Genomic DNA, 19,262 nt, shown 5'->3' on the forward strand with positions numbered 1-19,262 from the left:
AAAGAAACATAGGGGTGAATGCAAAGTTCAATATGACAGTTATCACATAATCAGAAATTCCAACCGCCCATATCTCAGTTGATGTCTAGCTATGGTAAATATCCCTGATTTTCATCAAAATGTTTGGGCACAAAGCTACCTGCACCGACAATAATTATCACATACAATGTTACAATATTCACCCCCATATGTGTAGGAACTCTTCAAATGCCTTGGATTATTTTATATTTGTGAATAAGATTAGCATTGCAATCTGATTTACAATTATTTTCCCTTTTACTCAAGTAGTCCCATAAGAACATATATAAGTATATATTAATTTCACATCTTCCATTATAGTTATAATGGATGTACATAGTACAGATTATTTAATTAAGTGAGCAGTTTTAAGAAAGATCTGGTTGTAAAAAAACATCTATGTCATTATTGACATTACCATAAAATTTGTTAATTCAAGCAAGGAGATTAATAGGAAAATGGAAGATTTACAAAGTTGATAGTGAGAAGGGAGATGTTCATCATCAGCTTGATAACGGGACTAACCAGATTTAAAAAAAAGAGGAGCCAAGAGAGACGAATACAAGATAACAACACATAAAACCAAAAACATCTTCTGATATTGGGGTCTAATTTTCGATATAATTCATAGAACTTTTAGTAAAGAAACTTATTTCTGAAGTAGATATGTAACATATGTGATATGTCTCTGGTTACCAAAAGGAATATTCACTCAGATTTGGTATTTACGAAATTCAGTAAGGAACACTGGAAATTAGACTCCATTATAATTGCAAGGGAATAGTTAGGGAGGAAATGAAAACCTTAAGGGACCTTAATGGAGAACAAAATAAGAATGAACAGGAGATAATAAACATATTAGAGGAAAATTGTTAGAGTTTTTGAAGGATGTGTATTAACTATATGGGGGCATTACTTAATATGCCTTACAACATCCAACATATGTTGCATAACATTCAATACTTTGAACTTAAAGAGGCAGAGGTTCACTATAGACTTAATAAGCTAAAAATCAATGATCCTTTGGGACAGATAAATCACACCATATGGTACTTAGAGAGACAGATTAAGAGATTTGTAAAGAAGCTTTGACAGATATTTTGAGAGAGTCAATCAATATTGGGGAGGATCAACAGATGTGAAATTAACAATTCCCATTTTCAAGAAAACTAACAGAGCCATAGACACGGCCACAGACCTGTTAACCCAAACTCAATAAGTGGAGTGAAAGGAATGAATTATCAGAAGCTAAACCAGGATAAGTCACCTTATGAAAATAACCGGATAAATGACAACAAACATAGTTTCAGAAAGAGCAGGTCAAGCTTGACTAACCGCATGGATTTTTTTTCTCAGGAGGCAACATCCCAAATTGTGAGTGAGTGAAAGAAAAGTAATACGATTTAATGTATCTAAACTTAAAGGTCTTTAATAAAATGCCACCCATTAACTACTTTCGAAATTATGGTGGAGATCAAGGATAAACATTGTCCAGACTAACGCTGCAGTGCAATAAGTAGAGGTGTTCACTTTAAACCAAATTTCAGATGGATGTTAAAAATCCATGACACACCAGTAAACTCCTGATAACTCAAACTTAACTTGTCGCCACCACTTAGGGCATCATGCTATCAATATCTCAGCCGCATTTAGTTATGTATTTATACACATGCCTACCTTGCCACACTGGATAACTCATCACTGGGTCCCTTTCCCTTAGAGTCACAAGTTATCAGGAGTTTACTGCATTTGAAAAGAGAAGGGAATGTCTCTGAGTGTTTAGCTAGCAATACTCCAAATTAATTGGACTTCCACTTCAATTAGATATTTCCTTTTAGAAGTGACCCTGTGTGGACTACTAAACTTAATGACAAATGTAGAATAAGCACCTAAATGTCGTTACTCCCTGCTCGCCAGACGTCCCAATCCTTCCCTCCACAAGATGCACATTATTCAGAATTCTGCAATTCATGTCCACTGATGCACTGAGCTCTGACACTCGCCTGCTCCATGTCCCCCACCCTGCCCACTCCATCATCGATGGTCAGGCCTTTAGCCTCTCTGCCTCCACTCTCTGGAACCCATCCCAGAGCCCTTCTGCCTTGCCCCCTCCATTGCCTGCGTCAAGGCCCACCTCAAGACCTTCCTCCATGCCTCTTGTCATTTTCCCATCTCCACCTCGCTGGCCTCCACCGCCATCTCCAACCCCCAGCTCGGATGCTAATCCTTCATTATCCAGTGCCTTGAGATGTCCTTCCCAGATGAACAACAACAACAACAACATTACATTTGTATAGCACCTTTCATGTCAGGAGGACATCACAAGGTGCTGGACAATCAGTGTTTCGGACCTGAGCTGGGGTTTGGGATCGGGGAGGGTGGAGGGCAGGGGGGAAGGAGGGTGATCGAAGACATGGTCAAAGAGGAGGATCTTGAGAAAGGTCTTGAAGGAGGCAAGGGAGGGGGCAAGGTGGAGCGGCTACAGGATGGAGTTTCAGAGGGTGGGGGAAGAGTGGCTGAAAACCTGCCCACCAATGGTCCTAGGCGAGGCAGGGGACATGAAGCAGGCTGGAACTCCACTGAGCGGAGGGAGCGGACAGGTTGGCAGGGGTTTAGGAGGTCACAGAGGTAGGGGCAAGCAAGGCTTTGAAGGTGAGGACCAGGATCTTGAACTGTATCCTCCCTGTATTGGAAGCCAGTGGAGTCGGGCGAGGATGGGGGTGACAGGGCCATGGAGCCTGGTGCGGGAGAGGACACAGGCTGCAGAGTTCTGGATGATCTGCAGCCTATGGAGGGAGGCATTTGGGAGGCCAACAAGCAGGGCATTATATGCAATTCATTGTTGTTGTAAATAGGAAGAAAACATTTTTTGACTTAAGTTTACATTTATTAATTAAATTATGACCATTTCTTTCAGTACTCCCTTCCTAGTTTGCAAATAACACAACTAAAGAGATACATAATACATTATCTTTTTCGCTTGGGCTAGAATTATTCCTATTTATGCTTACTTTTCAGTAAACCCAGTTTGAGCTTTCTTGCTCTCTCCAGATCTCTAGTCATCGAAAAAAATTAGGACTATCATTGGTGCCCTGTTGCATTCCTATTACCATTATATCATTATGTAATAATAATAATAATAATCCTGGCATTTGATATAGCGCTTTTCACGTCGGGAGGACGTCCCAAAGCGCTTCACAGAACACATTGTAAAGTGAATTGACTATATTTTTTGTGGGCGAACGCGGCTGCCAATTGCGCACACCAATGTCCCACAAACAGTCGTAGATTGAAAATGACCAATTTATTATTGTTTTTTGTTTTGGAGAGATTATTATTAGGTGTGTGGAGTAAGGAAACTTGCCCAAGGTTTCGCCCTCTGCCTGGAATTGAACTCAGGTCTCTCGCTTGCAAAGCGAGTGCTCTAACCACTGAGCTACAGGACTCCACTGTAAATAGAGTGATTACATAATAGTGTATGATATGCCTCATATTTGCTCTATAATCTTTATAAGAATGGCAATATTCACTTCTTCTTTAAACTACATATATATATATTTTGGTCAGCTCTATCATAATAAACTATAATAATATCTCAACTACAATAATAATTTGATCACTCAATCCACAACTGTTTGTCAAACATTGCTGTGCAAAATAAGCTGCTACGTTTCACTCACAAAATATACAATTCACTTTACAGTAAATTCTGTGAAGCACTTTGAGACGTCTCGACAACGTGATAAGGCACTATATCAAATGCAAGGATTATTATTATTATATTCAATGGATGATGAAGGAAGGATTAATATAGGAATTAAATTGAAGGTTAACTATATTTGGTGGAATTGTGATTTTGGGGCTGTGAGTCTTGTCCACATAATATCACTATTATGCAAGAAACATGGTTATTACAGTGCTGATCAAAGGTCATACCCATTCTGATGAAGAGCCTGAACTGAAATATTAAACTATCTTACTTTTTCAGATGCTGGTTGACCTGTTTTGCATTTCATCATTTTCTATTTTTATTGCAGATATCTAGCATCCTTGTTTTTTGTTTCTTATTTCTTTTTATTTCTGGTTCTCAAACAGCACTGCAGCTCACCTGAGAGACATCAAAGGCTCGACTCAACATTACCATAAAGCTAATGGATTTATAATCAAATGCAGAATATAATCTTTATATAGGCACAGATGACTGGGTAGGTAAACCCAACTTTCAGAATTATAGTGGCACATGCTAAATAATGTTTCATTTCATATTCAAAATATTCTGAAGTATTCAAACAATACTAAGTGTAGTGATGGTCATTAAGCCACAAATGTGGCAGCTGTCCATTGACCGTGCTTATGGTCACCTCTTCCTTCCCCCCCAGCACGGCGTCAGGCTCTACCATTGTTAAGCATTCCGATACCCTGCCCCGTGTGAAGGGCACTATATAAATGCAAGTTGTTGTTCTTGATAGAAAGTGACTATTGTTAGTAACAGTAAAGCAGGCAACAAGAAATATTAGCACTGAGCATTCTTGGTCTCTCCAAATAAATGTGCTTGTCCAGGCAGTCAGATCCCCTCTCGGGTCCCTCCATTTACTAGCTTGAACCACTTTTTTACTGAGTGAACTCAACATATCTGATATGACCACATAAATCATTACAGTCTGGGTTCTTTACTGACTCGAAAAGCAATGTCTAATCCTGAGCTTTACACAATCAAAAGATTAAAAAAATGTTTACTCCCACTTCTGCATATAATGTTTGCATAGAAAAACAATGAATTAAGGCTGGGTGAGAAAAAGAGAAATTAAACTCACATCTCAGAGTACCCTAAAACACAAAGCACGAATTCATTATGGACCAACCATGTACAATTGCATCAGAGGCCTGAAGTTCCATCTAATCTTATCTGAAAGACAATTTTTACTTAAAATTTAAGATCAGACAGAATTGTGGAAAATGTTTAACTCCAGTCTTAATTCAGAATGCTTAAAAAATAAATGGATTCATAGAATCATAGAATCGTACATCACCAAAAGAGGCCATTCGGCCCATCGAGTTTGTGCCGGCTCTTTGAAAAGAGCAATGTAATGTCAATCCCACTCCCCAGCCCTTTCCCCATAACCCTGCAGACCCATCCTCCTCAAATACCCATCCACAGCGTTTTTAAAAATTGTTATCGAATCGGCCTCCACCACCCTTTCAGGCAATGCGTTCCAGGTTCGAACAACGCGCTGTGTGAAAAAATTTCTTCTCACCTCCCCTCTGCTTCTTTTAGAGACTATTTTAAATCTGTGACTCGAGTCACCGACACACCTACCAGTAGAAACAGTTTTTCCCTTTCTAACCTATCAAATCCCCTCAAACTTGGAAATTGTACTTGCTATACCTAAGTCCAGATCATTTATGTATATTAAGAAGAGGAGTGGTCCTAATACCTCATGAATTTGAAGACCTCTATTAGATCTCCTCGTAACCTTCTCTGCTCCAATGAGAATAATCCGAGCCTCACTAGCCTTTCCTCATAATCAAGGTCCCACATTCCTGGTACCATTCGTGTAAATCTCCTCTGCACCCTTTCCAATGCCTTAACATCCTTCCTATAGTGTGGTGCCCAGAACTGGGCGCAGTTTCTAACTGAGGCCTAACCAGTGTTTTATATAGGTCAATCATAACCTCCTGACTCTTGTACTCTATGCCCCTATTTATAAAGTCTAGTATCCCATATGCCCTTTTTACAGCTTTATCTACCTGTCCTGCCACCTTCAAGGATTCATTTACCTGAACTCCCAGGTCTCTCTGTTCTTTTACCCCCCTTAAGATTGTATTACCAGCCTATATTGCCTCCCCTCATTCTTTCTGCCAAAATGCATTACCTCGCATTTCTCCACATTGAAATTCATCTGCCATGTGTCTGCCCATTTTACCATTCTGTCTATGGCTTCCTGCAGTTGCTATCCTTCTCACTGTTTTCCACCCTACCTAACTTTGTGTCATCCGCAAACTTGGAAATGGTACTTGCTATACCCAAGTCCAGATCATTTATGTATATTAAGAAGAGCAGTGGTCCTAATACCGATCCTTGGGGGACGCCACTGTATACTTCCCTTCAGTCAGAAAAGCAGCCGTTCACCACAACTCTCTGCTTTCTGTCTCCCAGCCAGTTCTGGATCCATGCTGCCACTGTCCCTTTATACCATGGGCTTCTATCTTTCTTACAAGTCTTTCATGTGGCACTTTGTCAAATGCCCTTTGAAAGTCCATATACACTTCATCAACTGCACTACCCTTATCCACCTTCTCCGTTACTTCATCGAAAAATTCTATTAGATTTGTTAGACAAGATTTGCCTTTAACAAATCCGTGTTGGCTGTCCCTAATTAACCCATATTCTTCTAAGTGAAGATTTATTCTGTCCTGGATTATAGCCTCCAGGAGTTTCCCCACTACTGATGTTAGGCTGACTGGCCTGTAGTTTCCAGGTTTGTCCTTCTGTCCCTTTTTGTACAGGGGAGTAACATTGGCCACCCTCTAGTCCTTCAGCCAAGTCAACCTTTTCAGTACTTCCTCTCTGTTTATACTTATCCTATCCATTTCCTCTACCCTCTCCTCCAATACTGCTGCATTTGGTGCATCCACTTCTTTTGTGAAGACAGATGCGAAGTATTCATTCAATACATCAGCCATGCTCTCTGCCTCCACAATAAGATTTCCGCCTTAGTCCTTAATTGGCCCCACCCTATCTTTGACTCACCTTTTTTTTTGATATGTTTGTAAAATATTTTAGAATTCCCTTTAATGTTACCCACTAACCTTTATTCGTATAATCTTTATACCCCTCTTTTTTCCTGTTTTACTTGTCTTCTGCGCTTCCTCTATTCTATTTGGTTGTCTTCTATACCTTGGGTTTGACATTTGTCATATGTCTCCTTTTTCTGCTTCATTCTAGATACAATTACCTTCGTCATCCAGGGAGGTTTGGATGCCCTACTTTTCCCTTTTGTGGGAATGTGTTTATTCTGTCCCCGAGCTAGCTCATCCTTGAAGACTTCCCACTGCTCTTTAGTTGTTTTACCTGCCAATCTTTCTTTCCAATCCACTTGGCTAGGTCCCTTTTTAACTCAATGAAATTTGCCCTCTTCCAGTTGAGTGTCTTCACCTTAGATGGTTCCTTGTCCCTTTCCATATGCACTCTCAATCTAATGATATTGTGATCACTATTGCTCAGATACTCTCCCACTGAAACCTGCTCCACTTCCCCTACTAGATCCCCAGAACTAGATCCAACACTGCTTACTTCCTTGTTGGGCTGGAAACGTACTGATCAAAAACGTTGTCCTGTATACATTTTAGGAACCTTTCCCCCTCCTTGCCCTTTGCGCTGTTGTTTTGCCAGTCTATGTTGGGATAATTAAAGTCCCCCATCATCACAACTCTATTGGCCTTGCATCTGTCTGAGATCTGCTTGCAGATCTGCTCATCTATTTCCTTCCCACTATTTGGTGATCTTTAGTATACCCCTACCAGCATAACAGCTCCTTTTTTGTTCCTTAACTCTAACCAGATAGATTCCGTTTTGGGGCCCTCCAGCACCTCAACCCTTTCCACAGCTATAACCATATCCTTGATTAACATTGCCACACACTCCTTTTCTTCCTTCCCTATCCCTCCTGAATACATTATTGCCAGGAATATTCAGCTCCCATTCCTGTCCTTGTTTGAGCCAGGTCTCTGTTACTGCTACTACATTGTATCCCCCTATGACCACTTGAGTCTGCAGCTCACCACTCTTGTTTGCTAAACTCCGTGCATTTAGGCACATGCACTCCAAGAATGACTTGACCTGTTCTGCACATCCCCCCTGTTTTATTTCTCCATTTTCTAGCTTTTTTTTTGCATTCCCTTCCGCCCTCAAAACTGGTTTAAACCCTCCCCAACAGCATTAGTTAGCCTGTCTGCAAGCACATGCGCCCCAGCCCTGTTTAGGTGTAACCCATCCATATGGTGCAGGTCCCACCTGCTCCAGAACTGGTCCCAATGATCCAGAAACCTGAAGTCCTCTTTTCTGGACCATTTCTCCAGCCAAGCATTCATATGTTTGATCCTGCCATTATGGCACTCATTTGCCTGAGGCACAGGGAGTAATCTAGAGATCACCACCTTGGATGTTCTATTCTGTATTTTGTTCCCCAGCTTTTGATATTCACCTTGTAGCATCTCAGCCCNTTTTTTTAACCTGTATCATGGATCCCAACCTGGATCACCACTTCTGGATGTTCCCCTTCCCCCTGAAAAATTTTATCCATTATGTCTAAGACTGTTTCACCAGGGAGGCAACATATCATCCTTGACTCCCGTCTTCTGTTACAGAAACACCTGTCTATACCTCTCACTGTTGTATCCCCTATGACAACAACATTCCTCCTGTTACCTATGTCCCCTTGTTCAACCAATCGTTTTTTACTGTCCTCCCTGGAGATATCAGCACTTTCAATGTTCAGTACAGAGTACTGGTTTGAGAGAGCTACACTATTGGGGGCATTCTGCCCAGCCTTTCCCCCTTCCTACCATTCCGGACAGTCACCCAGTCATGTTCCATCTGAACCCTCGGTGGCTGTGGGGTGACCACCTCCATAAGTGTCTGGTCCATCAAATCCTCACATCCGTTGTGTAAGTTTGAAGCCCAAGGCTCCATCACCCCTCTCTCAGTGGTCCCATTATCTGCAGGACTGATAAAACTATCCTGTCCCTGACCATTAACCAGATGCAAGCATCTCCCGAGTCTCAGGGGAGTGATGGTTTCCTCCATCATACTGTCAAGGAACCTCTCACTGTCCCTGATGGAGCGATGCATCTGCACCTCGGCTTCCAGCTCAGCTACTCTCAGCTGGAGTTTCCTGAGTTGAATTGGAGCTTCCAATTCAAATTGTTTGAATGTCAACAAAGTGCTTAACCTAATTTTACTGTGAAATGTAGTGACTGTGCATTTGTAGACAAATGTGTCAGCTAATTTTGTGCCCAGCAAAATGTCCCACAAATGAAGTGAATGACGAATTTTATCTGCGGGTTTGTTGGCCAGGAGACCTGGAAAAACTCCCTTCTCTTTTGGAATGTGGGACCTTTAATGTCCACCTGCAGATGGGACCATGGTTCATCGTCTGACACCTAAGATTGCTAAAATTGCAATCTCAGCAACTCAAGCATAGGAAGAATAATATGATGACAGGAGAAGCTTAAGTTGGGATGTGTTAGCAAAATATGTTTATTACATTTATTTTCCTAATTTGGGGCAAACATTAAAATAACAAAAGAGTATTGAGAGTAGCTTCACTACTGGGGTACAATATTCTTTTCAAAGTCACTGTGTGTGAGCTGAAAATTTTTAAAACTGCTTAGCCTAGAGGGGAACATGTTTCTAAGTGATAGTCAAAGTGTTGAAGGGACTTTATAACATATATGGGGAGAAATTTCACCTGGCTCTAGATTTACTCTATTTATGCAGCATTTTAGAGAGTCCAGAATTTTGGCAAACTGTTGGATTCAGGCTTAACTTCAAAGTTATTTTTGTAGTTCTTCTCTCTTCCCCCCACCACCCCCTTATCCTCCCACAGCCCCTCACCTTCCCTCAGCTCCCCCCACCCCCAACTCCTCCTCTTGTCCTCAGCTACCCTGCCTTCAGTTCTGGCCCCCTGCCTTCAGATTCTCCCCTGCCCCCACTCTTAACTTCCCCTGTCCTCATCCCCCTGCCCCCACCTTCCCCCCCCCCTCCACCCCGAGTACTTTGAGATGTCCTCCTGAACACAATTGTGTTCTTACAGGAAGCCAGTACCAAAATTAAAGATGTATTTATGAATTTGCCAAAGTCCGATCATTCTGAAGTGCTAAATAAAGTACAGTAAATCTAGATTCATGTGGAATTTCTCCCCCACAGGCTTTTAATCAAATAATCAGATAGTGGATTAAATGAGATGTAGAATGATTCATGTATGCTCTGACCCTTTCCTGGTATTGATTAATGATCAATCATTTGAGTTTGAAGTGCAAATTGAAAAGTATTTTCTGTCCTCTATGATGCAGAACAATCTATTTAGCTGATAAACCTGGAGTACTTCTTCCCTTCTGAAGAGTCTTGCTTTTCTTCTCCTCTGCTTATGTCTCAAGACAAGAGGCAGATACTTGTTCAATTGTAGGCGAAAAATTGGCTTGGATGTGATGGAGTTTGCAAGTGCTTGCTGAGAAACAACTCACAAACATGGGTGCAGCTCTATAACATAATCCGCAGAGGTAGGCTTTCCAAGGTAACTTGTTATTATTTCAGACTTCTACTTTTATACTTGATTTGCAGGAGAGAAACTGAAATAATTGGACATCTGGATGCTCATAATTAGTGATTATTATCTTTTGAGGTTTGAAAATAGACAAAATAAAAAACTATTTTTTGTGTTTTCATGTAATCTCACGTTATTTGTATTCACATGAATAAGGGTATTAATAAGTCATCCAGAAAGTAAAACCTGACCCTCACAATCCACCTTTTATTATTATTATTCTGACCCAAGCCCCCGTTCCCAACCTCCGTTACTCCGAATCAGTTCTTCTCTCCCACCGGCCTCCTTACCTTCTTCCTCACTTGGACCACCTCACTGTCTCCCTCTGTTCCAGTCCAGGCATCCTCCATCAGCCCATCATGGCTCTCGGTGACATTTGTATCAAAGCAGCCACCTTAACTGTCCCATCGCTCACAAGTGCTCTGGGACCCTACATGCATGAGGAGCATTATATTGCAAGTTGTTGTTGTTCTGTTGTTAAAGTGTGAATGTTTAGGTTATTTGTCAACTGTGTTCGAGCTGCGCATTTGGCTTTTTATATTTTTTTTACAACCTGTTCATTGTCTATACAAATGCTTATTTAACACTTGATTTATACTATGTGTAATGGTTAGGTCTTTACCTTTTTCTCTTCTTTTTTACCATCTGTTTCTCTCTTCCTACTTACCAATGCTCTCCTGAAAGCGGTGATTCATACTGGAGCAGGGTTCAATAAGCATTGTCAGCTTTCACTTAAAGATCACAAGATCAAAAGATGAGCTGCGGATGAAGAAAGCCCTTCGGCCACCTGGTCTTATCCTTCCAGAACACCCACCCTACTATCTTCCCATCATATCTTCGAGTTGTGTTTTTAAATTAGTTCACTGTCTGGTAAAACTTTGGCAGTAACCCCGCATTCTGTGGTCCCCTGTTCTTCCCCCAACCTATGTAATTTTGCTTTGTTGTAAATAAATAATAATTCTTGGATTTCAAAGTGCTTCATAGGATCTACTTACTGTAAAGGGTTGTGACAGTGTATTTTGGAGGTGAATGTGGCACCTGATTTCCACAGAAGCAATGCCCCATAAAAAGCCATGAAGTGAATGAGTAAGTTATTCTGCAGAAATGTTGGCCAGGACACTGGGAGAAAACTCCCTTCTCTTTTCGAATGTACCTGAACACAAGACAGGACCTTGGTTTATCATCTCATCCAAAGAACAGTACCTTCAATAATGCATCGCTCTCCGAGCAATGCACTGGCGTGTCAGACCACCTTATGCGACTTCAAAAGTCTCAACATGTGACTTCAACCCACAACCTTCTGCCTCAAAGATTAGAGTGCTATCAACTGAGCCAGGCTGACACCAATAATGTGAAGCCAAAGTAGTGACGGAATGTTTGCATGAGATGATTCACAGCAATTCTCTATATTGATCTGTGGAGCTCACTAAAGTTAGGATATACTACAAGGTTTGCATTGGTTAGTTGGTTGTGAGAACTAACAAAATTGAGAAATATATTTGACCTATTTTCTCGTTTTCTCTCAAGGATATTAGAGAAGAGGGAACATGTGCTGAATCCAAGCGCTGGCAACACCCCAAGGTCAAATAGACTGAGAAGAGTCCAGAAACACACATAAAGTAGAAATCCATTGAGGGGTGGAGGAGAAAGAGAGGTAGGTCACAAGTGGCGTGTGAGTTGAAATGTTTAAACGTTTCATAAATAATGGAAAGGCCAAGAAGCGCAGAATTGTTGAGCTGAATGGATTAAAATATTACTCCACAATACAGTGTTTTAAGGTTTCGGACAGATTGCAAAAATCTGCAACTATTATCTTCAGCCTGAAACCTGTGATACATGCTCACTCCCAACACAGTGCATAGTGTAATAACCTATTCATTATACCTTGGAACTGAATTGAATGGGGTAATTAAATCTTTTCAACTGGATTGGATTTCAGTGTAACCACTGCCTCTCTTGCATTACCCACTGATTCCAGTCTGGGAAATCAAAGACTGGCTGATATTAATCACAGGGAAATAGTTAAACGTATTTTGACTTGGCAGTCAATATGTTTGGTTGTTTGTAGGCAAAGTGCATGTGTGCTCCCCTTCCACTCTTAAGACTGAAGCAACTAAAATGTCCTGTTTGCATTTATTATTTATGTGCAATTTTACACACTATCAATCAATGCTTTGTCAGATGAGACAGCAAGAGAATTAAATCAAGCAACATAAATTATGAATTTGTTTGCTTTTATATTTCTTGATGGTGTGTAAACCACTTCTGTCCATCCATTCTTTACTGATTTATTCTGTGTAACATTGCTGCTTAACTGAATTGTTTATCCATTGCAGACCATTGAGACCAAGAGAGCAAACAAGCAAAAAGGAATCTTGCCCTGATAGGAATAAAAGGCAAAGTTGAGAAAAGTGAGGAATTCAGTTATCCATTTATGGAAATATTAAGACTCATAGAGATGGCAAATCATGATAATTGATTTGTTAATGGTAGGGAAAGAGAACTATTATTTTGTCAATATTACACATTTCAGAGGTTTGTATAAAACAATACTTGGCAACTTTAAGCATAAGAACAATTGTGACTTGGCATGACATCTCTAGTAATCCTTCAAACTCTTTTGATTAGTGATATTTTAAAGAATCTTTGGATCAAATTTTACCACAGCTCAATTCACCTAAACATAACGTATTTAGCTATATCTATGAATACATGTAATAATGATATGTAAAAGTATTTAATGACTTCAAAAATATATCACATTTGTGAAAACCTAGAATTTAAAATGGACCTTGTGTTTATTCCTGAATTTGACAATTTAATGTTAAATGGGTGGGAGGAATAATGACATCAAAATTTCACTTGTACCTTCGTGCAATAACCCACATGAAAATCCCCCCCAAAAACTTGCCAATCTTAATATCTTAAATAGACTGAACTTTAAAAATGCTGTGATCACTTTGAAGCTGCAATAATTTTCAGTGACATTAATGCACATTCCTCAATAGGAGTGATACAGGTTTAACCCTCATGTAGAACTTGGATTTCATCTTCAAGGATACAGAACAATGTACACAATAGTGATAATAGAGCACTTTACCTCTCAAGCAAAGTCACAGGAACACATGGTGTATCTTCACCAACACCTCTTTTCGGCAATTTCAAATACTTTGATCCATGATGTGAACCTTAAAAGTTAGGACAGGGAACATTCAGTGACTATCCCAATGCCCAAAAGATCAAGAATTGATCATTCCCAGGCGCCCACAGAACAGCCACATGTTTCATCCACATTGAGCTTCGCAACTTCTTAAATAAGTATGATGTAAATATCGATCAGGTAAAATAATACTTTATATCTCATACTGATCAGAAATGTTATGTGCATTATTAGGGACCAAGAAGGCTATTTTGTTTTAGAATATATTTAAAATTCCCAGTTTTGAATCAAAAAGCTACATTTGAATCCTTTCATAAAAACTCATACCTTTCATAAAAGCTCATACCTATAGTTATATTAACACCTATTTTTGAACAAACCCAATGATTTACTAATGCATCATTAACCTGACTGGTAACTTACTCCAAATATTTATCACTGAGAAAAATTGTCCCAAATATTGAGGCAAAATTATGATATTCCTTAAAGTGTTCCTTGCCTCAATTGGCACAAGGCAAACTTTAAGGAATGCAACAATTTTTTGCCTCAGTTCATTCCAGACGTTTGCAGTCATGTCCTCTCATCTCATTTTGCCGTCAAGTAAAAGACTGAGTTTACCTTTTCTGTATTATGAAGTAATTTGTGTCAGACTGGCTTAGTTGGTAGCATTCTCACCTCTGATGCTCACTCGCACAAAACTCCATAGCCCATCACACTAGTCCTTGCTAGGCTCCACTAGCTCCTAATTACTGAACAGATTGATTTCAAGATTATCTCATTCATTTTCAAATCCATTCATGCTGTTGGATATCAAGAAAGTTCACCCAGCTTTCCGTTTAGGCAAAATCTGTTAAGCCAAACTTTACTAGTTCCATAAAGTTACACCATGGAGGGATTACAATAAAGCAATACTACCCCGGGTCGGGACGTTCAGCAGCCGAGGTTCCAATCTGTCTTGTCTGGGTATTCAAGCTTTTTGATCTTCCATCAAGTCTTCCCTCATGCTCCTCCGATCTTTTCCTTCTGTTTTTCCTTCTTTGTTCTCCCTGACTTTATACTCTCATCCCACTCCCTCTATACCTTCCTCCAATCTCTTATCAGTCGTTTACAACCTGTTTTTAACATATCCATCATGTTTCCTTCAACCCTCTTTCCTTGTACTGACTCCATATGTTCCATGGCCTCTCATTCCTTTTGACCCATTGTTAGTATGTTAATTCTGCACCCTTATGCTAACAATGCCCTTGCACTTCCCAACCTATCCGACTTGCTTTACCCCCACTCCACCATCCGCTGCCTCTGCTTGGCTGGCTCCGGCCTCCTGTTTGTCCCTCATCCCCTCTACCGTCGGTGGCCATGCCTTCAGTCACTATGTCCCAAAACTCTGGAATTCTCTCCCTCAATCCCTCTGCCTTGCCCTCTCCCTCTCCATTTTCAAATCCTGCCTAAAGATCTTCCTTTTTGATCTTCTTTTTTGACCACCTCCCTCCCTCTCTCCCTGGCTCAGGGTCAGATCTGCCACTGTCAAGTGCTCCGGGATGCTACCTCACGTGAAGGGCACTATATACATGCAAGTTGTTGTTGAATTCCATCCCCCAGTCACTCTGCCTTGCCCCCTCCTTATCCTCCTTCAAGTCCCACCTCAAGACCCTCCTCTTCGACCATGCCATCGGCCACCCCCCTTCCCCTCCCCTCCTCTTCGACCATGCCATCGGCCACCCCTCTTCCCCTCCCCTCCCTTCTCCCCCCTGACCCCAGCTCGGGTCTGAAATGCTGTAGCGCCTTGGGATGTCCTCCTGATGTGAAAGGCGCTATACAAATGTAATCTTGTTGTTGTTGTTCAATCAGAAGGTTGTGGGTTCAAGCCACACGTCGGAATTTAAAACTCATATAGTGTAGGCTGACACTCCATTGCAATTCAGTGCTGTATTGTTGGAGGTACGGTCCTACAGATGTGACGTTAAAATAAGATGCCATCTATCTCAGGTTGACGTAGAATATAATTATTAGGCACTATATAATGGCACTATTTCAAAAGAGAAGAAGGTTTCTCCCGGTATCCTGGCCAACAATCAACCAAATAAAAGTAGTCATTCCCTTCATGGCTGTTTGTATGGCATTGATGTAATGTTATTTCCAAGCCCCTCACTGCAATTCATAATGATGTATTTTAATATATTAATGATGTTCTTTCTGATGAACTATTGCTTTGGATTAATCACTGGAACACAATCTGATCCTATCTACAATTTAATTTGTCTAGTTAACTGGTGGTATTTGAAATTAAGCATATTATCCGTCTGGAAATGAAGTTATTTAGTAACAATGTATTCATTACATTTAAGACATTTCATGAGAACAAAAGGTTACTTAGCTTAATTTGTTAATATCTTACAGAATGCTAAATTTTGTAGTCAATCATTTTCATATCACCCTCCTTTTGCATTTCCGACATATCTCTTCTTCTCCTGTCTAACAGAGCTATTGTTAAACAGGTCCTGTAGATTTTATATTTCATGAAGCATTTGATCTAGCTCCACAACTGATTGATAAAAACAGTGAAAAATAAGAAATAAGTTTGATTTTAAACTGACTCAGCAACGGTGATCTCTACCAAGATAATAATTCAAATCTGTTATCCACCAACAATGTCAGAAAATACCCTCCATCTGGTAGCTGGTGAATTCTTATGGGAGGGAAAGGGAAGTCTCTTCAGTGCACTTAAAGGGAACAAACTCAGAAATGTACTTATAATATGCATTTTAGAGTGGAGTCCTGTACCTCAGTGCTTAGAGCACTCGCCTTCCCAGCAGGGTGAAATGTTGGGCAAGTTTCCTTACTCCACACGTCTCTTTTACATTAGCAGTAAGTAGGAAACCAGTTGTTAGTCGATTGGCAGATTGCTTTCTGAGGGTAACAATCCATCAAAAAATAATAATAATAGTTTGGTCAGTCAATCCATAACTGTTTGTGGGAAACTGCTGTGCTTAATTTACTTTACAGTATATTCTGTGAAGCCTCGAACATGTGATGAAGCGCTATATAATATACATATACATCAAATGCAAGGATTATTATTATTATTTGTTTGTATGGAAGTCATAGTGATACACTCCTGTGTGTGACAGTTTAGGTTGTCACAATGCGATCTATGATGACACATTAATCCAAAATTCACTATGAAATGTATTGTGCATGGCATGATACCAATTAACAAAAATCAAATACCTCCATTAAAACATTGTATGCTAGGATGAGAATTGATTTCTTTCCAAAAAGGAACCCATCCAATTTCTGGAGTACATTTGCACAGCCACCTCAACATTACTCCCCAAATTAGATGTGCTAATTTCAGAATGATAGAATGCAAAATTCACCCAATATGCTTAAAACCCTGAAAGTAATCCCAAAGTAAATGAATATGCAGAAGAAATACTGCAGATGCTGGAAATCTGGTATAGACACAGAAGTCACTGGAAAATGCAGCACCATCCATGGTGAGAGGAAAATGAGTTAATGTTTCAGATCTATGACCTTTTTCTTCAGACCTTTCTAATGAAAGGTCATAAACCTGAAACATTAACTAATTTTCCTCACTTCATGGATGCTGCCAGATATGCAGAAGAACCTGTTTGACAACCTCCTCAATTGATAGGGCTCTTCCCAATATGTCAGAAGATTTTGGTTTCAAACCCCATTTCTGAACTTTGAACTTACAGTCTAGGTTGATACTTCATTATTTTCATCAGCCTGATACATAATAATAATAATAATAATAACCCTAATCCTTGTATTTGATACATTAGCAGTAAGTCACGTCTTCTAGATGTTTCAAAGCACTTCACATAATATTCTGTAGTGAATTGACTCTATATTTGTGGGCGAAACGCAGCAGCCAATTGTGCACAGCAATGTCCCACAAACAGTCGTGGATTGAGTGTCCAAATTATTATTGATTTTTTTTGAGCGAACCGCCAATCAATTAACAACTGGGTTTCTACTTATTGCTAGGTAAACAGAGGTGTGTGGAGTAAGGAAACTTGACCAAACATTTCCCCCTGCCGGGAATAGAACTTGGTATCTCGCTTTCGAGGTGAGTGCTCTAACCACTGAGCTACAGGACTCCACAATGGTTTGACTGTGCATTTTGTGGGTGAAACATGACAGCCAGTTGCACATTTTAATGAAGCACAAATAGCCATGGAGTGAGTGACCAATTTTATTTGAGAGATTGTTGACCAGGACACTGGGAGAAACTCCTTTCTCTTTTTGTATACTGCCATGGGATCTTTAATGTCCACCTGAACAGGCAGACCTGACCTGGGATTAACGACTTATCTGAGGGAGGGCACCTCCAACAATACAATACCACCAGCACTGTATTGCACTGTGAACTTGGAATTTGCGATTCCAAGACCCAATGTGGGAGCTGAATGCACAACCTTCTGACTTAGAGGAAAGACTGCTATCACTGTACCAGGCTGACATAAAGGCTTACACCTTCAAATCTCTCATGGTGTAAGAAAATTATCCAACCCCATTTGTAATAGATAATCATGTATTTACTGTTACTAAGTTTGGTAAGTTGATAGATAATAATGTATTTGCTAAATCAATAGCTATAATGTAGAAAACATCACAAAGCTGAAGAAATAATGACACCCTAATTCCATCTCTTTTAAAGGGACTGGAGAAAGGACTGGACTCCAAGATTTATGATCACCTCCGGCAGTGAATGACTGTCTCTGAATAATGTAATGTTAAGGTCCTTTTATGCAGAGTAGTAATAACAATCCCTCCAAAACCAAAAACAATAATAAATTGGTCATTTTCAATCCACGACTGTTTGTGGGACATTGCTGTGCGCAATTGGCTGCCGCGTTCGCCCACAAATATACAGTCAATTCACTTTACAGTGTGTTCTGTGAAGCGCTTTGGGACGTCCTCCCCACGTGAAAAGCGCTGTATCAAATGCAAGGATTATTATTATTATTATTAATATCTGTGTATAGATTGTGTATGCGCGGCTCAGGATATCGTCACGCAAAAAGCATTGGATCTTAATTGATACCTACGTGGCTCTTGCACTCGCGGCACCTCACACTGACACGAATTCAACTCGTGCTATTTTAAAGGTGTTGCAACCCATTATTTGGACTATCGTGTGAGCGCAAAAGTCGGCGTTTCGTTTCGTTGGTCCCACATGCAGCAGTTTCGATGCAAACGAGAGCTTTAAGGAGTGCGCTGTGCACGCTTTGCCTGTTACAGTAGTCCTGTCTTTCTGATCAGCTTGAAATGAAATCGTTTGCTGCCGCTGTTGGGGGCACTTTTAGTGCCCCCAACAGCGGCAGCAAACGATTTCATTTCAAGCTGATCAGAAAGACAGGACTACTGTAACAGGCAACCATTCAACTCCAAAATCCAAAAACAATAATAAATTGGTCATTTTCAATCTACGACTGTTTGTGGGACATTGCTGTGCGCAATTGGCTGCCGCGTTCGCCCACAAATATACAGTCAATTCACTTTACAGTCTATTCTGTGAAGCGCTTTGGGACGTCCTCCCGACGTGAAAAGCGCTATATCAAATGCAAGGATTATTATTATTATTATTATTATAACTCATGGAAAAGACAACCTGGGCATGAAATGCAGTAAAGGGCGCACACACACACACACACACACACACAGCAGTTACCAGCCGTGCCAAACGTCATGGATGTCATGGAAATCATAATAAGTGAAAATAAACAGAAATG

The 19,262-nt window shown here is 40.3% G+C and overlaps 1 long non-coding RNA gene across 1 annotated transcript; it reads left to right on the plus strand.

Moving 5' to 3' along the window:
- Positions 1-4,153: 4,153 nt before the first annotated feature.
- Positions 4,154-12,824, plus strand: LOC103177354. The gene is made up of 3 exons (XR_487715.2): positions 4,154-4,223; positions 11,871-11,997; positions 12,680-12,824. It is a non-coding gene; the product is annotated as an uncharacterized LOC103177354 (long non-coding RNA).
- The last annotated feature ends 6,438 nt before the right edge of the window (positions 12,825-19,262 follow it).

This window comes from Callorhinchus milii, unplaced genomic scaffold, assembly GCF_018977255.1.
Source record: "Callorhinchus milii isolate IMCB2004 unplaced genomic scaffold, IMCB_Cmil_1.0 Scaffold1, whole genome shotgun sequence".
Taxonomy (NCBI): domain Eukaryota; kingdom Metazoa; phylum Chordata; class Chondrichthyes; order Chimaeriformes; family Callorhinchidae; genus Callorhinchus; species Callorhinchus milii.